A 16694-nucleotide genomic window follows, 5' to 3' on the forward strand; every position below is an offset into this window, starting at 1 on the left:
TTTCCATCACTGGACTCCACCATCACACCTAATGAATCTGCAAGGAGCAATTGTCAAACATGAGCTGCTTTGTTCTCACAAGCCCAAGGGAAAGGATGGAGGAAACGTTAGGAGAAAGCTGCATGTCCAAAATGGCTGGGGGTTCAAACCTTGCAGCAAACCCTGCCTCAGTATAAATTTGCTGTGAAGCCCCAGGGTTTTGGAGGCCGCTGGTTCACATTTCTCTGCTCCAACCTTTCAGGCATAATACAACTGTAAAAATTCTCTATGAGGCCATTTTGGCCACAAAAAAAGCCCAAATCACCTTTTGAGTGAAGGAGCAGCCAAAGAATGGCACCTGAAGAGTTTGTGGGAACGCATGACGGACCCGACCTGCAAGGATGATCCCTTGAGTGGGCAAAAGATTACAAGCATCCCTTTAGGGCTCCCTATGTTTGCCAAGTGTGTATGAGATTCCTGCAGAGCAATTGGGTGGCTATAACCATTCCAGCAGTTACTCTTTAAGCTGATAATTGAAGGTAAGACACAGACCTTTAAAAACTACCTCAGTTTTATTTGTTGTCTTTGTTCTCTTTGTTCAGACCATACACAGAGTCTTTCAGGCCCCTGTTTTCTTTCAAAGCCTGTATTGATCCCAGCTGTGAAGTTAGCATCTTAGGAGTGGGTTTTCCCAGGCAGTGGAAAGTTATTTTCTTAGGCACCTCATTGTCACTTCATATTCTTGGAAACTACTTAAAAGCGGGATCTGTTCGCTTTATGACAAATCCCTTTATTTACATGGAGGGATGGCAGGTTTCGGTTTATCCCACTAAAACATTGTGAAGAACAGGCCTGAAAACATAAATCCTGGTGCAAGGTTCACTCCAAGCCATCCCCAGGGCTGTTTATCCCCCAGCTCTCAGTCTGGATCACTTCCTACAGATGCAACTTGCACCTTGGGTTTTACCTTCTTTCTTTTCTGCAGCCAGGTCACTGTCTCACTACAAAACCCAATCAAAGACAAGGTAGGTGGGGTGTTTTCATCAATGCCTGTGAGCTGTTATTGCTCTGTGGCCCTAAACTAGCACAGCTGGGCCTCATTTATCTAAATTAGACCTCTCTAGAGAGGCTTCTTCAACAGTCTCTTATGGGTAATTCTAGTGCAAAGCTGTAGGTGCTCTCCATAGTCAGGAAGAGCAAGAGCTTCCTCATGTGTATAATTACACTCAATTTACAAAGAAGAAATGAAGATACAACTTGGTTTGGACATGTAATGATGTCTCTAGTTTGTGCTTGAAGAACTTTTGGCTTGCCCATCATTTAAATCTGTGCCACCTGAAGCTCCTGGCAGCCCCCCAGCAAAGAAAACATCTACCTGCCTGATAGAGGCAGCTGTGCTCCACCCTGAGAGCTCATGTTCTGCAGGTGTGAAGCAGAGGTGTCACTGGGAGCTGGGTTCCTGTGTGGAAGGTACTTGGCTATGTGCTGTTTGGATTTGAAGGTGAGTATCTTAGGTATTGCTTTTAAGGCCTACATTTAATAGCTGAAGTACTTCTGAGTGTTTAGAGAGTGATAGAGACTATTTGGAGGCTCAGCAGAAGAGGGTTTTGTACCTTGTGGCTGCCTCAGGTAAGAGTCCCCATGAAACCTGTGCTTCTTGGTACTAATCAGACTGGTCTCCTTTCAGCTCCACCAGCCCTAGAGACTGGACTTAATTAGACCTTATCTCTGGGACTGTGAGAGGGGTAAATAATGCTCTTAAATAGCATTAAAAACTCCAGAAATAATGGACCTAACAATCTAAAAAAGAAAGGATCAGCCTGAGCAATAGGCTGCCTTTCCTTCTGGAGGAGTCAGGATTGTATGGAAGTGTGCAGTGTGCCGTATAATGTCTGAGAAAACAAGACTGACTTGATGCCATTTAACAGTACTTTTTGTCCCCTAGAAGATATTTGGCTCTGGGAAGAGATGTGCAAGAAATGTCTGACAGATTTGCACCACGGAGAGCACTTTGCTGCTTGGTAAGTGAACTCGGCAAGGGAAGAGTGATGGGTGTCCCCATTGTGGCTGGGTTTGGGGAGGTTAATCTCTCTTTGCTTCCTATGGCCTACTTGCTACTGAGTTTGCTCTCTTCTGTGAGCATTTGGCCCAGCATTAAGAGAATGTATCTGCTGTTAATGGAAGTTGTGTTTCTGAGTGACTACCGAGGAGGGACAAGGAAGGAGTTTTCCAAACTCCGCTAGTATTTCAGTGCGTGATCTGGAGCAAATCAGACTGCCTCACCCTGCTTCAATTGATTACTCTTGAACAAAGTGGACTCTTGATGCCTGTCCACAGGGGCGTTAAAAAATGTAAAGAGTATTTGTAAATGAAAATGCTTGAATGAAAGGCTCTGGTATGTGTAATCACAGAGTATCATGTTAAATAGGAAGGCAAACTGTCAGGGGAGTTCCTGGCGTTACATGGAGCCTAGCTTGTCTCACTCAAATAGATTTAATAAGCTCTGCTAGAATTGAAGAAAGGTTGCATTTAAAAATATGTATTTGAATTTACATAAGCATACATCAAAGAGAAAATAATCCAGGCTCTTGGTTACTTCAGTCTAGTTTTTGATAGTTAATACTTCATCCCTTCCAGCATATCATAAAGTTTCTTTTCATGGTCTCAAAAGAGCATAAGGAGTTGAGTGAAAGGAGCTGAGCCTGTTACTCTGTATGACTGTCTGGAGGCTCAAGGTAGAGCTCTGTCTGTATTTCACTGGTTTTTCCATGTTCATGTTATGTCTAACTCTCCATTGCCCTCAGTAAGACAAATGACAGCCTAACATAGCAGCGATACATTACTTGGCCTCCCCCTTCAGGACTTGAGGTATCAAGCAGTAACACTGATGAAGGTGGAGGAAACTGACACTTTCAGAATAGGTGATTGATTATTCAGCGGTCAGTGCAGGGCTAACCGACCATCCTGCCCCTTTAAGCTGCGTTTTATGCTCTTGGTATGTTTGAGAGGAGAAGACGTGTTATGTACTCAATGAGCTGGGAGGTATTAATGAGCAGGAGATGATGTAGGCTTCCTAGTGTCCAAGGGAACCTGGGTGCTAAAGTGACCCTGGAGCACAGGTTACAGTCCTCAACAGCACAAGATTCAGTCCAACAGCCTTGCCTGGTTGGACTTACTCTGCTGGTGAGTGGTGTGTAAATAAGGCTTGCATATTAGCCTGCTTTAATTAGAGCCTTTCCCTCAGAAAGGAATATATGTGTGTCTCTCTCTCACTGGGAAATGGCCAGAGGCCAATAACTTAATCTTCTTGTTTCAATTTCCCAGCTAATAAAGTGGGGCTGCTCATCCTGTTCCCCTCTACTTACACAAAGCTTTATCCCTCCTGACAGCAAGCCTTATACTACAAGAACCAATCCTTAACACAGCCAACTTGTACATCTTGGGTGATGTGGTCTCATCCAAAAGTCTAAGAAGAGCCTTTGGCAGTCACAGTCGGAACTTAAAGGCCAGTCTGTGGTCAGAAACAAGAGCGTGTTTTGTTAATACAAGCTACAGCCAACTCTGCCAGCTGTTTCCATGCTTTAGCAAGTGTTTCCTACTCAAATAGAGAGAATGGTTGGTGGGAACTGAACCAGATACAGCCATTGTAGCTAATAGTGAAGAGTTACACCCACAGAGAAGTTGAAAAAGACACTAGATGTCTCCAATGCAGTGTGTACCAAACTGCCAGATGTTTAGGATCCCTTAAGTCATCTAACAGGCCTTTACAAGGCGATGTTACTCTTGAGTATCATGACTCTCCTGAAAAAGCACTAAAGTGAGCTAATTTTAGCTTTGAATTATGAGGTTTTTCTCCAACAGAAGGTGTCCCTGAGGACATGAGGGTAGATTTTTATATCCAAACCGTTGCCTTTGTATGTTTTGAACGGATCATCTGGATGAAGTTCTAATGGCTGGTTCAGACTGTCTGATTTATAGCAACAGCTGTTCACCTTTGGAGATGGGGAGATGCTTGGAGATACAGAACACATTTATGAACTTGTTATTCCACACCAAGACTCGGGTTTTCTTGCCTCATTTTTACACAAGTGTAAATCCAAACAAGCTCCTGTGAAGTCAGTGAAATTGTTCCATGAAAGGCATGGAAATCGGAGTTGCAGGAAGTGGCAGATGGGTTATTTCTTTCTCCAGCAGACCAAATGTTGGAACCCACAGCAACTGGAGGTGATTAGGGTTGAGAAATGTGTGTTAAGTAGTTGATAGGGTGTTCCTGCTGAGTGATGGGGAAAATGCTGCTTCTTGCATGTAGCCTGGGAGGCCGTTTCTTCATATGGCTATAAAAGATGGAGGTCAGAGAGGCCAAAATTAGGAAGTAGAAAAGTGAAAGAGTAATGACTGGGGAGATACCTTGGGTGTCCTATTGTAGCTCTTCAATATTTTAACCCCTGTGCTTCAAAAGGTAGAGTTCCTACTGCTGAAACTGACTGCAAGTATTCCTTTAATTTTCAGTGTTGAGCATGGAAAAAGGGTTGACCACTCTAAAAAACCAAACTGATTTCAGACACTTGTATCAGCATATTTTTTTAATCTTCACATCTTTTTATTACTTATTTAAATTTTGAAGGAATAGAGAGCTTCAGAATTCCTCGTGACATTTTTCTTGTTTTAGTTGAACAGATCCTTTTTTTCCTAAATAATAAACCTTTTAGAAAAGGAAAAGAAGTGCCTCAAGATCCTACACAAGCTCCAATCCAAGGTTATCTTTGGAGACTTGCTTATTATGCTTTCTTAAGACAAAATGCTGCTGGAGCATTAGTATCCAAAGAACAATCGAGGCCATTTAACTTTATTATCACCAAATCTGCTATATTTCACACATTCACACTCTCTTCACTTCCAACTACTCAGTCCACCTCTGTTTTCCATAAAACACTCTTAGAGCTGAGCTGTTGATGCTAGCTCTGATCTCAAACGCTTCAATGATTAAGTGTTCTCCATGCTCCACTAAATGGAATAAATAACATTATTAATTCAGTATGCGATTGTCTGGCTTACTACCCTGAGCTTAATATTTAATGTAAGGGAGCATTATTTGCAGCTACTGCAGACCTTAACTTGCCTCCTCAGTCATCAGGCTGCAATACCTTTGCTTAAAATGTTCCACTTGAAGGGCAGAGAGGAAATTCTCCACTAAAACTGAGGCAGAGATTAGACACAAGCAGCTGGTTTGGCCTCCCAAGGGAGGCTCACAGGGCTCCAGACTGTGTTAGGAACACAGGTGTGGACTGTGCTGATGTCAAGTCATAACTGTGGTAGCTCAGGCTTGCTCCTGAGTGTGTTGTAAAGTGTTGTTGCTCATTTGGCTTATGGTGGCCATGTGCTCCTGGAGGAGAAACAAGGACAGAAGGTGCCTGAACTCCACTGACATTAATGGAAACTCCCAAAGGATCTGATAGAGGTGGTGCTGTTGGTTTGGATGGGTGTTTGTCTGGCAGAGTTACAATGTGCAATCAAAAAATGGAGATCAGTTGGAGACTTGGGATTCTTCCCAAACAAAAATCAATGGGATGAATTCACCCTGGTATCTCCTAAGCAGTCTGGATACAAAGCAAATTGTTAGGAGCTGGCTACTGCCTGCCAAAACCTGTAGCTTTATTCATCTAAAATATTCCAGCATAAGAAAAGGCAGCTTAGGACTGTCTTCTGCTTTGTCTGGTTTAGATCTTAAACTCCTGAGGACAGGGTCTGCCTTGGAAGACCTGACACTGGGGCCTTAATGTTGACCCAGCCTATTCAGTGAAGTGATAATGAAGTGAGGTCCTTGGAGTAGTTTTATCTTGTTCTGTAGGTCTGGGCAATAGGCAGTCATTTTATATAAGATTTTGGAGATCTGGCTCACAAAGAACCCAATGATGGAGTTTTATAGCCAGTTTTACAGCTAGTGAGTTGCTGTTAGCAGGGAGCGAATCCGAGTTCATGTATATGTGGAAAACACAGTTTGGGTCACCTGGCAAATTCATGTTTGAGCTTCTCATCCAATCCAGGGCTAGAAGAAGGATGATTTTGTATGATCTCCCTGGCCAGTCACAAGCATTTTATTGGAAAGGTTCACAATTCCATCTAAAATCACCATGAAATGCTATTAAAAATGCCAGGAAGTTATTTTCAGAGTTGACCTGGATTGGCACAGAACTAGTTATGCAAAGGCAAAAACCAGCTGGAAGTGTAAGTGGGAAAAGAACAGAGAAGGTTTCTCAAGGGGATTTTTGTCTTGGAAACAGAAGAGGAATGAGATGATGTTGCTTCAAATATCTGATGAGCAAAGAAGGAAAGCATGAACCTGGGAGCTGGCAAGACAGCCGGGTCAAGTGTCTGCCGGCATTATGTGATCCAAACCACTGGGCCTACTGCAAAAAGGATTTTGTCACTGATTATCCTGGGACTAAGTTGTGATTAAATGTCCTAGGTAAGGTTCTTTATGATCAAACCCTAACTCCTAGAGAAATCTATAGGTTCCGTAGGATTGTTCATGGATTATCCCTGATCAGAATGCATAAGGCTACTTCAGACTAGCCCTTGATTCTGATACACAGAGAATAGCAACGTCATAACAAGATGAATGTTCACAGCCATATCCTTTCCATAAAGTGAAATAGTTCCTTGAAAATTGTTATGTTTTTAATTGTGCCGGAGACTCTGTTTCCTGCTGCTGTATTGCAAGGTATCTTAATAACATCATTCTCTCAGAAGGTGAGAGAACTGCTGTTCTCTACAAATAGAAGAAAATCTGCCCTGCAGCCAGCACTAAGGGGCACTAAAATCCATTTGAATTTCAATCCAGGGCATGCACTGGAAGTGTGAGCATGATGCAGTGCTCTTCGTGCATGGCTTGTTCCTTGTAGCAGCTACATTGGACTCTGGAAAAAATAGCATCCCTCATTACTGCCAGCTTTCCCCTACTCTTCTCATGTACCCTTCTCCACTCTGTCTGCATTTGTAGCCCCAAAATGAAACCGGTGCCAGAATTGTTCCAGAAATACAATATGTTTGTGTATTGCTTTGGAAGAGGGACGATAGAATGGTGCCACTATTTTCCCAAGTATCAAGAGCTTTCCAGCAAGTTCTGGCTGGTTGCTGTGGCAAGGTCAAAGCGTTGGCAGAGGCAAACTCAGAGATGGCTTGTGCCGTTTCTCAGTGAGTGTGGTTGGTTGGTTGTCTTCAAAGCATCAGCACTTCCTGCAGAATGGAAACAACAAGGTTTTGTCTAGAGAACATCCAAATGCCTTTTCATTTGGCCTTTGTGAAACCTTTTGAAGTCTTCCAGCTGAAAAACGGAGTTCCCCAGGCTTGAGTGTGTGTATTTGCTATTACTTCACAACTGAGGGCTAAAGAGTACAAGAAAGCCTTGGGATCTGTGCTAGGAGGATGCAGTTTTAGCTGAACATGCAGCAGCACATTGCTTTGAGCCCTCCCAAAGAAGCTTGATTGCAAATTTGTCTTTCCAGCCACAAGAGAGAAAATGTGCTGCTTTGTGTTGCCTGTACTTCATAGGAACTTTACTGTAGTTGGTCAGGTTAATTCACCTTGGTCCTGGCTTTTCTTTAATGCTGCCTGGTATATATTCTTTTCAGAGGAAAAATTACTTGTTCTAATCTGTTGCTATGTCTACATTTAAGAGAGGGGAGCATCATGTAAAGTCCTGCTCCTGTTCTGAATTGCCTCCCTATACCAGGATGCCAGTTTTGTACCATGTTCCAACCAGCTCATGTCTCTTATAGGGGCAGAAACTACAAGTCCCTTGAGTGGCAATTTGGTGAGAGCTCTTCTACCACGAGGGTTCCGCTATAAGGCATTTGTACACTGCTTTTGTCTGCACTCATGGTGATCCCCACGGAAAGCTGGAAAAGGGAAAATCCCAGGCCAGCTGGGCTGAGTTTTTTGTACCTGCAAGGCTAAAGAGGAGAGAGGGAAGTACTGGATGAACTGGAGCTGAGGTTGTGCTTTAAAGACTTTCTCACATAATGAAAGCTTTCAGACCTAATTGGAGGGCAGGACGCTGCACCATGAGATGTGCTTCTAGTACATTGTGGCTTGGCCTTTCTGAAGGGCAGCAAGAGCAAGTTACTTTGGGTCTCAGAGTATCCCTAGACATGTGGGGCTCTTTAACTCCACGCAAGCAGCTTCTTTGAAGTTTGCTGCCTAACAGTCTGTGCAATGACAAGGCAGTTACACTGGCCTGTGGCACTACTGGGTTCCTAGGCCATTTTATGAGCCACAGGAACAAAAAGCTCTGTGCCACACAGGTCACTGGAGTTGGTTGTGTCAGCTACCTATCTCAAATAACAGCAGGAACAGATGACATTCCAGAGGAAACTTCTTTGCAAGGAAATACTTCAGATTCCAGATCTTTGAGATTTTTTTTTTTTTTTTTTTGCCTGCATATTTTAACCTTAAAATGGTCCTTTAAGACTTGGTCAGTATCGTCATCAGTACTAGGTTTTAGCTTTTAAACTGTATTTGAAGTGTTGTGAATGCTGTGTGACTTGTGTGCTAGCTGGTCATTCTCTGCACCACAGTCCAGAAGCCCTTGCCAGTGACAGGAGAAACTGAACTTGCAACAAGTCAATCTGACAATGTGTTGGTAGCAGTTTAAGTGATTTGTGTACTACTATTAACCCAGTGACAGAGCCAGTATTTCTCTTCCCCTGCCCTCCAACTGAATCATAGCTTACACTGAAAAACTTGACTGTTTTGCCCCTGAGCTGGCTGGGAAAAAGGGTTTGTGTGTCTGCTTGCTAATTGGGAAAAGGTTTTTTATGTGGCTCCTTGAACTTGCTGTCCTTATTACGTGGGTTATTCTCTAGATTTAAGAGCATCCTCTGTGCAATGAGTCAGAACGCACATGAGACTTCCCTAGGGAGCCAGAGACAGACAGCCTTATCCAAAGCATCAGCTGTGCTTTTCTTCTCATTCCACAAACAAAGGGGCATCATGCCTCTCTTCGATGAGCAAGCTTTGCCTTCCAAGATCAGCTACCTAAAGATAAATCTGGCTCTTGATCTATTTGGATGAGCAGATTTCCTTTCTTTCTGCAGACCCTGTCCATTTCTGACTTGAAGCTATTGCTGATAGTCCACTGCATGACCTAAAGCTTTACTGTCCATTTCAGCAGACAGTTCTCTGCCTCCTTTGTCTACGGTACCAATATCCAACTTCTACACTTTGTTGCTTTGGTAGGTGCTGTGAGTCTGCCCTGGTGGTCAAGTGGTGCAGAGTCTGAGGGGTTGAGAAGTTTGAGCAGCACCAGAACTCGGGCATCTTTTCTCTTGGTTTAGCACGTTTGCCAGGGTATAGCATCCAGACATGACTTCTTCCTGCACACAGACCCAGAGCATTAGCACAAACATGTCAGGAAATCTCATTCCTTCCACAGCAGTTCAAAAGTGTCCTTAATGCTATGGGAAATTGGCCCTGCATGTGCCCAGAAGGGGATGGCTCAGCCTAGATCACACATTCAGGCCTTGGATTTACTCATCTCTGCTGGCTTCAGATGGGCTTAGTTAAGCTGCCCAGTTCCCACTCTCACAGTGCCCTTCTCTTGGGCTGGGGGGGACAACAGGATCAGGAGAGACTGGTTCCTTTGGGGTGGGCTGGAGTTCAAAATGAACAGCCCATACCCCCTCCTGACCAGAAGTACTGCATTCAGGAAGGCTTCTCTCTCCACAGGGGCTGGTCTGCTCTCTTTATCCACCCTCTGACATGATCCTATATCCAGGCACTTAAGAAGAAAAAAGAAACAAAACTGAAAGCTGCTATTTTTAAACTCTGCCTTTGGCTCCCTGCAGCACTCTGCTTTCCTCCTTGTGATTCAGTGTTCTTTTGAGAACTAGGCACCAGGGCCCTGTGGTTTCCTGGTACTTGGAACATAAACTCTCCTAATTCTTCTCTCGAAGCAAGCTTCAGAGGCTGGGGAGTGACTGATACTTTCTATCGCTTCATTAATAGTCACGACACAGTAGTTTCCCAATCTGTTTTTGCACCGCTTTTTACTTTGAATAGTTTGTCTCCCAAAGTTCCTCAGCCCTCTATGTTGCACAAAGCGAATGCTGTTTGCTTCCCTCCTGCCTTTTAGCCAGCGGGTTGGGACCTTCAGGAGCTGGTAAGGCAGAGGTGGGAAGTGGGGGACCTGCCTCAAGGAGCTTCCTCCTGTTTGTTTTAACAAGCTTGACAAATACCCTGAGGGTATGCCCCAGAGAATGATCTATTGCTGGGATAAAGTGGGAGTAACTACTGCAAGGGAAAGTCTCCTCCGATAGCTCTGCTGGCTGATGTTGGCACCCATGGTGTAAGTGTCAGAATGCTGTCTCCAGCTCCAGAAGGTAAAAGATAAGCCGTGCCCCAGAGAACCTGAAATGTGTGAAGGTAAATGGGAAGAGAAGTGAAGGCAGAAGGTATTTGAGTCTCAGATACCACTACAGTAGGCAGCAATCACTGGTAGGGACCTACCACAGCCTCACTGTGAAATTAGGGATGCTGATTTTAGAGGTGATAAAGGGCCTGGAAGATGCTCTGGATCCTGAAGGAGCAGTGGGGCATTGAAGTCTAGTATACTTCTCTGCAGTGATGATGGCCATGCTCAGAGCTACTCAGCAATTTGGAGCACCACTGCTTCAGGCCCTGCTGTTTGCTGTTTTTTGGTTCATGTGGTTTTTAAGCAGCATTTTCCACTCTTGCATATAAAATGTGAGGAAATGAATTTGTCTCAGCTGGTAACCCACAATGGTAATTCCCCTGCAGGCTGAGGGCTGTGTGTTACTGTGTATGTACTAAGTGGATAGCACTTGTGTGCTTTTCACAACTCGGTGTGGAGGGTACATGGGGCTGTGGGCTGGAGGTCTGCAACAGCCAAACTAAAATGAAATCAAACTGCTGGGGTCTTTTGGGGAAAGGAGAACTTTGGCTTTTTCCTGAGGGCCAGTGAGAAAGCTTGTGCCAGAGTCCATTTTTCCACCTTCATGTCCACCCCTTCTCCAAATAGGACCTGCTTTGGAGTCCTTAAAAGACAATCGCCTCTCCCATTAAGGGCAACAGGATTAAGCTACTTGGCAACCAGTGTGGACAATCTGTAGTGTCCCAACTGTTTCTCCATGCCCCTTGCACAGCTCCACCTATCAGTTCTAGTCCAGGGAATTATGAGTTTAAAACCTCAATATTAGACCTATTTCTGGTGGTAAATGAGGCGCTGAGGGCACAGGAGCTAAGCAAATCCTTGGCAGAGAAAAAAAGGCCAGGGAAAACCTGGAATGTCTCCTGCTGACCATGCCCTTCCACATCATGTCTTCAGGGCTACAGCTATCCCAGATAAAGGCAGTGTGGATCCATCTGCCAAGAGGCTTGGGTATCAGCACATGAGATGGGGGCAAACGCTATCAAGGGCTAGCTGTTGTGAGCCCCAACTCCTTGCTACTTCAGTGTTCAAGCTATGGGTCTTCATTGCCTTGTAAACACCTGGACCCTTTACCTGTAATTGAGCTGGCTTTCCCAGGTTAAACAGCTCACTGTGCAGCTGAGGCTCTGGCATGTCTGCAGGAATCCTGAACTCTCTGTAAACTGCTTTTTCATTCAACCCAACTTGGAAAAAGGCAGACACGCTGTAGTCTAAACACCCCAAGAGTCTGTATTTGCTTTGTTCCTTATGTGTTCCAGCACACTCTGCTCCCCTGTGATTTTAAACAATGCGCCTTTGTGCTTATCTTCTGAGTTTGGCAAGGCAGTTTTTACCTCTTGGTTTTTGTCTCAACAGGAGAAATTGCTGTCTAACTGATCCTTTGTGGACTTCCGACCAAAACCATTCAGTGCAACATACGGTAAGTCATTCAAGTTTTATAAACTGAGACCCTCAACTGTAGCTATTTATGGATGGAAACTGGCATATCGGTAGTTTCTTTTTGGTTACAAGGGTAATGAATTCGGGCTTATGTTATTATGACATCTCGGTTTGGGTTTCTTCAGCCTTTTCTTAGATTATAATGCCTTTGACTTTACATTTGTTGCTTCTGGTGCCTGCCGCAGCAGCTTAGCACCGTGGTGTGTCAGCAAGGGAAGAATCTCGGCCACATCCCCCTTGCTCCAAAAAGTACAGACCTTCATTACTTATGTTAAAGGAGATTTGTGCCCTGATGTTACACGTGGCAGCAGGGTGTGGGGACGTGGCTTTGGATGCTCCTATCTGTTACCGTAGTGTCATGTCATCCTCTGAAGAAATAAAGGGGTGAGACAGAAGATAAATGAGAGTGACTTGTGGGATGGCTTTGTTTCAGTTCTCTTGACTCCAGCCATCAGCAATTGACTGAGGAGAGTAGTTGGGACTTATTGCAACCTCAGCAAGCATGAGGGATACACTGCAGTGCTGGAGAGAAACTGTGCTGGCAATGTCCATGCTAGTGCAGAGAGCAGGACTGGGTTTCGTACACCAGCATATTTCTGTCACTGCAGTTACACAGCTTTCAGCCTGTGCTGTTGCTCTGTGCTAGCATCACTTAGGGCATTTATATGCCCTGATTCCAGCCGGTTTAGGAGGTAAAACCGTTCATAGTTGTTTGAATCGTATGGATTTCCTCTGTGTATCTACTTCTGGCATCTCAGAAATGGTTGTCATGCATTGCAGGGGTCAGCTGAAAACTAGGTTGACTCTGAAAGGTGAAACAGTGCCTGTGCTTAGGAGACTGAGGTACCTTCTGCCCTGAGAAGGTGCTTCCAGGCCACTGTTGGGAGAGGATTTCTGGGTTTGAACTCACATTGACAAAAGCTCCCAGACTGTTGGACTCATCCAGCACCTCCTGCTAGCACTGAATGCACCATGCATGTTATGCAAATGGTTTTTATTACTTCCAGACCTGAGCTCTTCTTGAGTTTCCTTTGTGGTTAATGCAGCCCATCTGTAGTTTAAAAAAAGCAATGTTCAACTCTCTTGCTTTTGGTATTTAGTATAATGCTACACTAAGGTAATTGTAGTAAATGTGTTGCTCTTGCTTTGTACCTGATTTTTCCAAAGTCTGGAACTTTGGAGCCTCATAGTTGTTCCAATATGCACTTTCCCAAGGATCTTCATTTTGGGGGCAGGGAGAAAGAATGAATAGAAGAGATTCAAGGGGAAGGAGTAAGATGGAGCAGAACAGTCTATACAAGTAGCAGCGTGGCTTGGAGCAATTCTGACTTTAAAGGCCACCTGCTGCAGGGACACAGAAGGAACTCTGCACCAGGTGAAGTGAGGAGGGCTCACTGCCAAGGAGGCTGATGTGTTACGCTGTGTTAAAATGCATCCAAATTTCAGTCCAATAGCCATCTTTCCAAATTCTTCCTTGCTTCAGCCAAGAATGGATCTAGAGGGAGATGTCCAAATGCAGCTGCTGTGCCTGATCGTTTTCCTTGTTTAGATACAGCCTCTTGCATGAATAACTCTAAGGAATGATTCCTTTTCACCCCAGGATTTCTTACACAGTGAGGAACTATAAGGAACTAAGTAGTTCTTACCCCACCATTACACCCTGCAATGGGCTGGAGAGCTCAGAGCCAGCCCAGAGGAGGAATGCCAGGACAGGAGCAAGAAAGATGGTCCCTTGCTCCTCATCCAGCTTTCTGACTTTGTTTCCCGTGTAATATTCTGTGTGCATCTCTGTGAAGTATGATGGCAAAAGCCACAAGGCTTAAAGTGTGTAGCCCAAACTCAAGAATTATTATTTTCAATGAACCTGCCAGTGAAAGAAGAGCCTGCTCCCCCTCCTTCCCCTTTTTTAGAGGGTCAGAATATGCCAGGTCAGCATTTAGCCTTAAATACTGACTAACATCAAACATGAGCTGTCTCTTAAAAGCAGAATGTGGAATTATCAGAGACAAAACAAGACTCGGACATTGGCAAGGAAGCTCTCTCCATGCCAGTCTGAGCTAACGTTTCCTAATTGCAAACAGAGAGCTTACTCTGTGTAAGAGATTAAAATCTTCACCTTTTTTACAAATCAGAGTGGCTTGCCCCTGTGAAAGCCATTTCCCTCATTGTTCATTTTTCAGGTTAATCACCAACCAGGAGCATTTAACATTTCTCTTCCTCTTTTTTTCTGCTTTTTCTTTCTGAATGTGTGTCACCATTTCAGCTCTGCAGCCATCCTGCTCTTGGGTTAACCAAACAGAGATGGCCAGAACTCTGCAGTGCCAGGGAAAAGGGGGTTACCCTGGCATGGAGTTGCCTTTAACGTGTGGCCTTCATCTTTTCTGTTGGGCTTTGGGCTTTGACTCCCAAAGCCAAAGAAATGTGTACTGGAGTCCAGATTTAGTGTTTCACATCTGGGACAAAACCCTTCCCTCTGACTTTCACATTCCTGCATTTCTGAGTTCTGCCTCGGAGCAGAATTAGAATGAGCAAAATACCACAGGAAAGAGGATGCCGAAAGAAGTATTTATTAACTGTCTTACCAGATGCAGAATGGTAGAGAGCAAATCCAGCCCAGAAGTATCTAGCAAACTTAACTGAAGGACACGAATCTGCAGAAGTCCAGCAGAGCTTTTCTAACTACCTCCCCAACAGACATGCTCTTGCTTGACCATATCCTGCCAAGTTGCTGGTCACTTTGGGACATGCAGTGGTCTATAGTCTAAAGTCAAACTCTCCTGGATGTGCTGCAATTTGCCCAAGAACAGGGCTGTGCAGCTTCTCAGGCCTATGATTTCAAAAGGTAGCAAAACCAACATGACCAGTTTGAGTATGTCGCATCCCACTGGTCTGTGTGCATGCTTATCTTTAACAATGTGCTTCCAAAGGATCTTGGATAAGAACCAAAAGGAGAGCTTTGAAAAGTCGCTCATGCAGAATAATTGTATTTAACCTCTGCTGTCAGTTCACACTGTATCATCTCAAAGAATAAATAAGCAGTCAGCATTCTTACAGCAACCTTTCCCTGCTCAGTACCAGGAGGTGAGGGGACATGTGCCTTTCCAGACATCAGGTACTCCGTGGTGTGGTGGGAGTGTTTAGTTTTGCTTTTAAACTTGACAGTAACGGGGGGGGGGTGAAGTTAAAATGCCATCATTCCGAGTCAGACTGTAAGGCCTAGGAAAACAGATGTGGGGTGTGTGCCATGAGCCAAGATCAACTTCACAAAACTCAAAAGATTAGTTCTACAAAAACTGGAGGCTGGGGGAATTACCCAGTCAGTGTTGTAATAGATGGGAGCAAAGAAATAGCTCAAAAAAGTCAAACAAAACCAGAGGTTTCTGCACAAAAACATTAGCTTTCTGATGCCATCATTTTGACGTAGGTAAATTCTCTCCATAGTACCTGAAGGGTATTCATTACTGTCTTCCTCTGACATAAAACTGGTTGACAGAGGCTTTTGTTTCTCCAGACTTTTTTTGCACTCGCCTCCAGGTAAAATCACCCTCCTGTTTAAAATCCTGAGCACACAGGGCTAGTCTCTGGCCCGTCTTTTCCTGGGACTTTTTGTTGTTGTAGCAACTTTTGCTTAGAGCAGTTTCTGAAGGCTTCCCACAAGCCAAACCAAGCCAAAGGTTCCCTGGCTGACAATCATCAATAACATTGAGCTGCTACTTACACTCTGCTGTCCTCAGATGAATTGGCATCTCTTTCCTTCTGGGGAAGATAACATCTTTGCTCTAAAAAGATGAGGTTTGGTCTTCCTGCCTTTTTTGATGATTTTCAGAGAAACAAGGGAAGGTGCTGGTGTATTGTCCTGAGTCATTAACACAGCATGTGATTTGGAGTTTCTTTTTTATCAGTTGTGTATTGCTCCTTTCAATCTTCTTGTACTTGGATGTCATCATCCCACGAACCTTGTGTTTGCTGCAGTGCAGGACTAGAGAGAAAGCTTCTAGGGGACTGAAACTAGAATTTAGACCCAACTTGATCTTTGCAGCTGGTCACTGGCACCAACCAGTGCTTGTAGGGTTGTTAAGGAGCAAGTAGCACCATTATAGAACTTGGCCTTGCAGCTCTGAGGAGGGACTTTCGCAGATGCCATGGAAACAAAGCTCTCCCCAGCCTCAGCCATAAGCCCACAGTCCTGGTTGCTGCATCTTCTTGTCCTGGGTGAGATCCCTGTGCATCTCTAAGCCTTGTGCTGACAGGGCTCCAGGCAACAGGCTCAGAATGAGTCTTGCCTCCTCTTATGAGCTTTTACCCCACAGAGAACAGCAGCTAAACCCTGCAGCCTAGAAATCATCTGGTCTTTGCTGTAGGCTGCAAAACAGACTGGGGAGACACTGGCCTCTAGTTGTTTGTCTGCAGAGGTAAACCACTGCTCATGTAGTCCCAGCCTCTAGTTCTAAGCATGAAATTCCTTTTCCGTGCCAGATAAGCAGCAGCTCCAGCCTCCGGAAAACTCATTTGCCATGTTTGTGCTGTGGGCTTCTTTTCCTCCACAGCAGCACACAGCATCTGACTGCAAAGCGTGGCAGATAAGGCTTGGTGGGCTCAGTCCCTCACCAGGATGGAGGGAGCTGCATCTCTAATGGAGGGCTCAGGCTCCTATCTCCCTCTGAGGAGAACCATTACAAAAATATTTCCCAGATATTTGGCTGGGCATCTCACAAAACTATCCAGTTTCATGATGCTCATTTTCCCATTGTCTAGACAGTTGCAAATCCAGACAGCATTATCAGTATGAATCTACTGCACACGCACACGCAACCCCATTTTACAGGTA

At 44.6% G+C, this 16694-nt stretch overlaps 1 long non-coding RNA gene across 4 annotated transcripts in view; it reads left to right on the top strand.

Annotated features, from left to right (window-relative positions):
* The first annotated feature begins 462 nt into the window (after positions 1-462).
* The window catches only part of LOC133275924 (uncharacterized), a 48207-nt gene continuing 31975 nt past the window's right edge, over positions 463-16694 (top strand). For all 4 annotated transcript variants that reach the window (XR_009745731.1, XR_009745732.1, XR_009745730.1 and 1 more), the window contains exons 1-3: positions 463-1480; positions 1925-2000; positions 11783-11846. This is a non-coding gene — a long non-coding RNA (uncharacterized LOC133275924). The remainder of the gene's footprint in view (positions 1481-1924; positions 2001-11782; positions 11847-16694) is intronic.

Source organism: Pezoporus flaviventris, unplaced genomic scaffold (assembly GCF_033815535.1).
Source record: "Pezoporus flaviventris isolate CSIRO_AGI_PZ_B2104156 unplaced genomic scaffold, CSIRO_AGI_Pfla_v1 ptg000041l, whole genome shotgun sequence".
Lineage (NCBI taxonomy): Eukaryota > Metazoa > Chordata > Aves > Psittaciformes > Psittacidae > Pezoporus > Pezoporus flaviventris.